Here is a 9,410-nt window from a genome sequence, read left to right as displayed (position 1 = left end):
GAAAGCTGCCATTACATCAATAGGAAATGTAGCTCATTAATCTGGAGTCTCAAAAGAATTCACAAACTGCTGATTATCAAGGTCCACTGGTACAAAGACTTCATACTCCAGGCCTTCTGTTCATTAAAAAAGCGTATTTCAGAGCATAAATGAAGAGATAAAATCTGGAAAGAAATGTGAAATAACTCTAGCCCTCCCCTTTACAGATATTGTCAACCTCTGATCCATGCGCGAAGGCACTGGACTTAAGTTAGGAGGCTTTTAGAGGATTCCTGCCTTATTCTTAAAGTGAAAATTTTTTCATACAGTCAATAATATGGACATTAATGCATAGGAGCAGAAAAACAGAACTGATAAATTTTAATCTGTATCTCAAATCTCGACAGAGAAGATATCTTTTCTCTTCTAAGATGTTAATAGTAAGACAATGACCATGATGTGGATCTTTAAGGCAATTATTTTCTTGGCTATTAGAAGACTGTAATTTTCAAAACTGAAGTCCCATTCCTGCATGACAAAACCTTACAAGGGTGACTGGGATGCAAAGACCGAATCCAATTTCCACTGCATTCTATGGGAAAAATTCCATTGACTTCAGTGTCCCCTGGATAAGAGCCCTGGCTGTGGGGTTTGATCCTTTTTACTTGCTGGTGACTTTGAAAGAATCTTTGTTCTTGGTTTTGGTTTCTCTGGAAAATTCAAGAGTTTGAAGGCAGGTGTGGGAGTCTGGCCCAAGAGTTGGGGCATGGTCACTTCATGGACCATAAGCACATACTGGCCTGAAAAAGATAAGGGAAAGTTGGGAATTAAACATTTCAAATGGGGAAAGAATAAAGCAAAACCACCCCCAAACAAAAGAGTTTCAGTACACAAACAGGGAGAAATGACAGGAAAAAGTTTATCATAATAACAAGTATTAAAACAAAGTACAAAAAAAAATATACAGTCCTAATGCCAAATTCAGTTATATCTACTAAATCACAAATTGAAGCCAACTGCAATTATTGATTAAACAGCATGGCAATTTGTGCTACCAATTAGGACTACTATTTATTAGCATATACAATAAACTCCCAAGACAATATACAGCCAAAGCAGCAAAGACACTGCAATGGTAATTTAAACAGTGACTGATGATAATATAGGATTTTCATAATTGCTGGTGTATCTGTAGCATACTTTCTCTCAAAAGCTCTCAGGTAACAAAATAAACAATCGGCCAAGTCCTGTAAGCACGTATACATGTACTCCCCTTCATGCATATGAACAACGGTAACAGCTCCTATGGGACTATTCATACATGTAACATCAGATAAGTACCAACATACACACAACACCCATGAAAAGCTGCCATGACCATGCAAGACTAACACAAACAGGCCGTCAATCCACTACAAGATTTGTAATTATAAGAAAAGCAGTGAACAGAGAAAGTTCAACTGAGGACATTTATGAAAATGGCCCTAGAATCTGTAGTGTCCATGCACACCAGACGCATGAGTTCAAAATCTTCTAGAAAATAATGACAGCCTTCAAAACACTGACAAACAGACGAGAAGACAATCATTGTTCTGCCTTAGCAGATGGAAGGCTAAACTCCAATAATAGAAACGCATGGTGGTGTGTAGTGTAAAGAGCCATAGCTGGAAAGTCTAAAAAAAAATCAAAGCAGATATTACAAAATGGAAATAATTTTAAAGGAATACTGCTTTCCCCCCACAGAATAAGACTGAAAAACAAGAAAGTGCAACACCTCTGAAAGGAATATTTTTAAGACACTACATACATTGCATTGACACTAGAAAGAAAATCCTAACTTATAGATCGATCAATCTCTGACCCTGAAGTCTCTTCACATGCAAACCTTTAATGGGACTTCAGGCTGCAGCTTTGGGTGCTAGTTATGAATTACGAACAGAAAAGGCATTTCTTATGGGAACCTATGAATCTGTAGGATGCCAAGTAAAACTACCTAACATCTCCTAAAACTCAACTTCTCCTGCCTGTATTATGTGTTTCTTTGCTTTACTCTGTGCACGTAATAAGGATCAAAATACAGGGTATTTACACTACACCTTATGGAAATTATCCACTAGCTGCTCTATTTCTGGTGTAGTACATTATCCGAACAATAGTCTTTTTAAATATCTGTGCACCATGTACAGTATAGATCTTAAACTACCATATATTCCGCATATTCCAGAGAGATAAACAGAAGCACAGATTGTTTATTCTCCAGTATTTTTAAAGATAACATAGTAATTTAACTTTTTAATCTGAACTGTTTTTATTTATAGGGTTGGGGTTTTTTTGTTTGCGTGTGTGTTTGTGTGGTTTTTTAAGAGTGTAAAAGCTCCTATAACTGTTAAGCAGATGGACAAAATGAAATTAGGATCCCTCAGATTAGATAGAAACGTTTTAAACCCTTAAAGAAGTAAAACTGAATGGAATTAATGAATGAATTACTATAGCTCTTTGAGTAATCAATTCCAATCACTATTAATAATATAACTTTCCCTTCAAAGAATTACTTTCACCTTATAAAGTCAAAGCTTGTAACCTCCTTAATCTTTAATAGAGCCTGCAACAATTACGGTAAGGCATAGAGGATCTACAAATTGTAAGCCCTGTGCGATTATCTCTTTTTCCAACAGACTCTTTTGACGATCATAAATAACAGTAAAATTACCATAAAAATTAATAGTACTACAGTTAAAGAAAATCATTATGTAAAGGTTTATGAATTTTGCAGCCATTAATAGACATAAGTTAATGAGCCATAGGCTTTCCAGAATACGATATCAGATATTTTTCCACCAATGAAACTTTCAGAGTTCCAAATCCTTCAGAGGTCACCAACTTCAAAAATAGAATAGAAAGTTACTGTTTAATACTAACGTGAGTAAAAATGAAACAGAAGTATTATAGCAAGTATCATGCATGGCAATTTGAACTGCTTAATAAAAAGAGACAAGGAAAAAAAGCTTTGTCATCAACTTGAAATGAAGAAATACAAAAGGAGATTATGGAAGATGAGTAAGATGCATTTTGAACATTTTCTGCATATTTAAAGTCCTCATGTACGCAGATTCATAGCTTTAAGTTCAAAGGGAAAGTTAGGATCAGGGCTCATCAAGCGATGGAGAAATTTATCATGCCCCTTGGAAATATGTTCCAAAAAAGGTTATTGTAAAGGATGTGCATTTTGACAGCAGCAAATACAGCTGATACTCCCTTCCATTACTCTTATGGTGTATGCACAGGATGCTTCAAGCTCACAGTAACAAAAATATCAAGGAAGCATGACCTTTGTTTTTGTCAGTCATGTTTTTAAAGAAACAGCATATATCTGAGTTCTTAAAATAACTAATAAAACTACAGCTCAAGAACCAAGTATACATCATCCACTTTAAGAAAATAAAACGCTATTTGATTTTTTTAAAATCTTTTCCCTCCAGTCAGGAGATAATACTATTTCCCCTTGGACAGTAACTGCCAGTTTCGTGAGTTAAACAAGCAGATACAACCTCACTAGCATCAGTCAGTGATATTATTTGACGTGAACTGGTGATCTGGACCCAGTGGGTAGCGTGTTGTGCTGCTGCTCCTATTCCTCCGTAGCCTTAAGAACAAGCATTTATTCACACTTTCTCATGCTATTGCCGCGTATTTATTTTCAAAGTAAACTTCAGTGAAAGCTTCCTGCCGTATGTGACTTCGCTTTTAGGTGTTCTAAGAGCAAGAGACTGAAAGCTCCCACAATCTTGTTTATAAACGTGTACAAGATAAATACAATCATTTTGAGAATATCAGAAACATCAGAACCCTAATTAAAAGTAGCACCCAAAGTTGTCAGATACACAACATATTAGACACTTAATCAAGACATTAAAGATAAATGTTTTGAAGGAAAAATTTCTAGGAAAATTTGACTGGTTTTCTTTACTGATCCTGGAAATAATTTAAGAATTGACATAATCTTCAAAATCAATATGTTCATTCCTGAAATTATACTAGAAACCAGCTTCTACAGCTTTTCAGTTGATGAATATGGTAATACAAACAGGGGGAAAAAAAAGATCTTTACCTTGTAATGTCTTAGAATTCTTTATGAGGCGCTAATCCTTTTGTAGCTTGTATTCTTTGGATGTCATGCGAGATCTAAAGATTAGAATAAATACATTATTACTAACAATAACAATGCTTACTTACACGTTGATGAGAGCTTGCTGTTATTAGGTCATAAGACAGTTCAAAAGTCTTCCTCAAAATGTTTTGTACTGTTCACTTTAATGTGAAATACTCAGCCTCTTTTAAAACAACATAGTAACAAGCCTCAGATCACTTAGGCTGGGTTTTCAAAAGCATTCAGTATCCTGAAGCCATGTTGCCTTCTTTGTCAAAATATGCCAAATATTACCAATTGATGTAACAAATTAAGAAGGTGTAAACATAGATTAAAAAATTACACTTCAAAAATTATAAATAAGGAAGTGTCTAACAAGTACTCCCCAAGTCACAGTCACAAGCATGTTATGCTGTAGACTACAAAGCCACCTATATTAAAATATGTACATTTTTCATGTTTCATAGTATACATGTTGATACTTTAGTATTTGAAACTCCTTGTACATAAGAAAGTTTAAAACATACTGAAAAAAGCTTGTATTTAAATAGTTATCCTTGTATTCTGTAAAAATAAACACTCCTCACTACTGATGAGCAATGAAAAAGGTTCTCTCTCCTTCTACCTTCTTTCCTACTTGAAAGTTACCAGGACATACATAACAAAGCACAAAACATGATTATTAGGAAGGTACCTAATTGTGTCCCATCAAACCCAGTCTGATATTGCAACAATACACTGTACTTTGTGGGATACTGGATTTAAAGGAGATTATGTGCCTAACTTTTTATTTAACCAGCATTTCAACATCATCCTTGAAAAACTCTTGGCAATTAAAGGATTTTGATCCTCGAGGAGAAAGCCTCAAGACTGTTCTATGACCCGTGATATGAGATAGTACAGGAATGGTATTTTTTTAAAATGTAAATAAATTTGAGATCCACTATTGAATGCAGGTAATGAGTAAGAATCATATACAAGGAAACATAAAATGGTTTATGTGACCTAGTTACTTTGTTACACTTAGAATTACAATTACAAAAAACTAGATACTACATATTAAACACACACATTCAAACTTTACATATATTTTTTTTATAGTAAAACATTAAGGACAAAAGATAAAAATGGCTTCACTTTAAACGGAAAAAAAAAAAAAGCTGTGTCCCAAGAGTCACGTTAAAGATTCAGAAGTCAAGGCTAGGAGGGAAAAGGAAGATAAATAATTTAGCACTAAGCATAACTAAAGCCTGTCAGTCTGCCAACTTTAAGAGAAATAAAAAGGTTTACAAGGATCCTGAGAGTTTTTACAGAACCTCTAGGGTTTTGAAAAAATAAATCCAGAACAAGAAAAGAGTTCTGAAGTATTCCGCATAAATAGATTTTAAAGTCACTGATTAGACCATGAGAATAATGCTATGGAAAGATTCCTTTAGTTCAAAATTAGCCTGTTCTCTGGCGTGACGTTTGCCATCCTGTATCATCACCGACTGCACCATCAGTAGGCCTGTCTTTTCCCAGACGCATCACCCTGTCAGAAGCCAGGGAATTTGTGCTTATGGGAGACCAAAACATACCAGTATAATTTTAAATAATATGGAAAAGTCTATGTTTGGCATTAAACATACAGGCACTGCACAACATATACAAAGTTATTCTTTTAAGATGAACCACATGGTTCATGCTTAAATACCTATTCTGATTGCCTTTGAGTTGAGTAATCGATGTGTTTTGGAGTATCAATATTCATGGCTTAACGTAAGACAACTAAGCAAATAAAAATCTCAGTAAGCCTTAGGCACTCACTCTTTCATGGGAGGGGGGCAATGCAAGGGGGGAGAAAGGGGAAGCTTCACATTATTTTCTTCTACTTTAAATTTAATTTTTTGCTCTTACTTTTTTTTTTTGCAATAAGAATACACAGCAAGGTGCTTTGAATTGCATAAAACCAGGAGTTGAACTGCAAAACCTGCACACATGTAGGAAATTTTAATTCCATATCATGATCACTTTTTCCTTCAAACTAAGACGTAACCTTGTACTTCATTGCTCAGACAATGTTAACTGTAGGAGAATCACAGAAAGGAACCAAGTTCGTTTAAGACATAAAGCAATTTTGAATTGCATTGATTACAGTGATCAGTCTATCACTTTAATGTCATCTCAGCTGGCATTTATTAAAAAGACATACATGTGACAACCCATTGATCCTTAACACTGTAGCTGAGATAAAAAGTCTATTTGCAAAGGAAAATTACTTCTTTAATTAGAAATGGAGTATCATTTTCTCTTTTCTTTGTCAGAACTTCAGCAGCCGCAGATCAAATATATCATGGGAAGGGCTGTAGAATCTGCCATCTAGTTTGATTTAAGTCTCCATAGTTAATCATTCGAAATGGTACAAATGAGCGCTTGAGATGGGAAAGAAAACAGGAGTATTCCACCTGTATGAAGGCGCTCCAATCCGCTGCTGCTTAGGAAAGGTCCCAGAAGTGAATGCTCTCCTCTTTGGTGGACTCTGCCGTAAGACTGAAGTTCAGGGGACAGCGTCACTGCTGCTGCAAGTCCCTCTCTACACATGCAGTAAGGCCGCAAACAAAAACAACTCCACTGACTTTCTGTAAGATTTTCAAGGAGTTAACTATGGCTAGACACATACCTCTCCAAATGGCAAACTATTTAATATAAGTATTTGCCGAAAAAGAACCAGCAAATATTTGCCAAAGAATATACTGTAGAAATGACTGGATCTTGACAGTCACTTAATGTATATGGAAAAAATAAATCTCAGTCTACCAGAAGATATTCCACAAGCAGATAAAAGGATAAATGTGGCTGATACAACATGCTATTATATAAATTCCAGGAGGATTCCTTGTTGGTGAACAGAATTTGAAGCCAAGTAATTTAATCTGTGGACCTATAAAATCCTATTTTTAACATTCTGTTTTCTCTTTGTACAAATCCAAAATTAACATATTTGGAAAACCTTACATTTCATACAGTGTCTCTCTTTGTAGTCTTAGTACATGTTACTGTTGAAGTGGTATTCTGACTCAGAGCTATGTATTTACAGATATAAATATAGAGCCTAAATTAGCAAATTCTATGTAAAGATATCACTTTATGCCTAGAACTTGATAAAATGATTCCCAATACTTTAGAAGTATGAAAAAGTTTCTATTCAGGATAGTGGAAGGATTTGAGTTGAGTGATTTTTAATATTACGAGTTTACATAAGGTAAGTGATGTATAAGAGATTAACATGATACAATACAACAACAGAAACCAAGAGTCTCAACATCCAGAACCACCACTCTAAATACAGGATACAGTTGCTGTACAGAAAGAATGAGTTATATGAAAAAACTAATGGATGGAAATCATATCTGCTCCAATTCCAGAATCTAGTGTAGGATGATGCTGATATAATCTAATAATATCAGGATCAAAGATGAGTGGAATAAAACTTCCAATTTTAGATGCTCTTTATCTGCAGGTGTGAATGTATAATGAATTCTCACCACTGGCTCCCGATTATAAATCCAATGATTTTGTACTCTATGACAGCAGTTTCTACAATTTTCTTTTGGCACAACCTGCTTGGAATATATGACAAAACTGCAGGGTGCCAAAATGTTTTTCTAAATGATCTACTTTGCAAGACAGCTTCCAAGTGTGACCCTGATGAATCTTGTCATTACTCTTGGAATAGAATAAACATGAAAGAACCCACATATCATTTACTTAAGTGGGCACTTCTTTGTTTCTTTTACATACTACTTCACATCCATGCCAAAGTATTAATTCCAGCATACAAAGCATTTTAAACCCAGGTTAAATAAAAACACACTATTGGGTAGGACAGAATTGCAGTATGCGTATTTTTGAACCCTGCTGTCTCAGGAAAGTGTAATGATTCATTTGATGTAATCTCAATTACCGTGTTAGCTCTAATCAACTGAATTGCTCTTCCTATCCATTCCTTGTATCGAACTCTCCAAATTAGATGGCAGAGTCTTTTCCAGTGGACAAACCCATTCCCTGGCAGAGTACAAGGGTCAGGGTTTGACAAGATTCAAGCCACAGAATAAGGCTGGATCACTCCATACTTTAACTGAGTATCAGATCATTTTAACGGTACAGAGGGGCATTTCATTGCAATTTATAGTGATGACTCAGCGTTTACTTCAATTGGGAAGAACTGTTTATGTTCAAAAGCTACATTAAAAATGGGGAGGGGATCATTATACCTCTTAAAAAAAAAATCCCTGAATTAAGGTAGATTCTAATTTTTTCATCTTAGCATGACATGCCTTGCTGCAAACATCAAGAAACAGGCAATGAGGATTAGTAGAATGCACTAAGAAAGGTTCCTGAGGTATTCCTACAAGTGAAGGAAAAGTTAGCCTAAAGAGAGTTAACTGTGGTTTGTTCCCTCCTCCTTCCTCATTCTAGGAACCCTTCCATATGCTGTGTTCTATTTATTATTTCTGCATTGCATCAGGAGGGAAATATTCACACTGAGCCACAGGGATTAAAGACTGAAGCACTAGAGAAGTCAGATCACATCCGTCATATCCAGCTGTTTTCAATTCCAACACCTCACACCTGCTTTTATTTATTATTCCTGGGCAAGACAAGACAGGGCTCATTTTTCAATCTTTAAAAGCTTTCTTAAGACAGACACAAATCAATCTATTCCTTTCCCCTTTGCCTCTGCAATAGGCCACCAAGACAACACTACAACTACTGACACAGGGAGGACCTGACCTAATGGGAAGCCACTCCACTGCTGAGGTTGGGCAGCTCCACCTCTCAGCACGGCGACCACACGACACGCTGCAACAAAAACGCCATCAAGAAACACTACAAGAATTTGCTGTTAGATTAGACTCTTAACCCCATTTACTCCCACACGCTTCAATTGCCTTGTTTTTAATTTACATTGGAAATGGACTCAAGAGGTTTGGGTGGCAGTGAATTAACGAACTAATTCATGTACTACTTTATGCAGCAGGATCTCCACTTGTACTTATTTCAAGCTGCCATTCCACAGAGCCCATGTGTTGACAGTCCAGCTGAACTGCTTTCCTATTCTCTATTAGGAGATCACACTGCCTCAGCATTTGATTGCCCCTTTTTTATCAAGTAATTTTTCCAGACAGGGACTCATAAGTCATTCTTTTTGCCATCTTCTCTTGTGTCACGGGCTAGTCCTACATTAGGATCCTTCTAATAATTACTGCTCAGCATTAATTATTCAGTCACATCTAAAATGCAA

General features: G+C 35.8%; 1 long non-coding RNA gene across 4 annotated transcripts in view; it reads right to left on the bottom strand.

The window, feature by feature from the left end:
* Positions 1-337: 337 nt before the first annotated feature.
* Positions 338-9,410, bottom strand: part of LOC134524034 (uncharacterized) — a 43,206-nt gene continuing 34,133 nt past the window's right edge. For all 4 annotated transcript variants that reach the window (XR_010073476.1, XR_010073474.1, XR_010073475.1 and 1 more), the window contains 2 exons: positions 4,088-4,161; positions 338-779 (listed from right to left, as the gene is read on the bottom strand). This is a non-coding gene — a long non-coding RNA (uncharacterized LOC134524034). The remainder of the gene's footprint in view (positions 780-4,087; positions 4,162-9,410) is intronic.

Source organism: Chroicocephalus ridibundus, chromosome 16 (assembly GCF_963924245.1).
Source record: "Chroicocephalus ridibundus chromosome 16, bChrRid1.1, whole genome shotgun sequence".
Classification (NCBI taxonomy): Eukaryota; Metazoa; Chordata; class Aves; order Charadriiformes; family Laridae; genus Chroicocephalus; species Chroicocephalus ridibundus.
The sequence above is the reverse complement of the archived record's forward strand: the minus strand, read 5'-3'. Positions and strand labels throughout refer to the sequence as shown.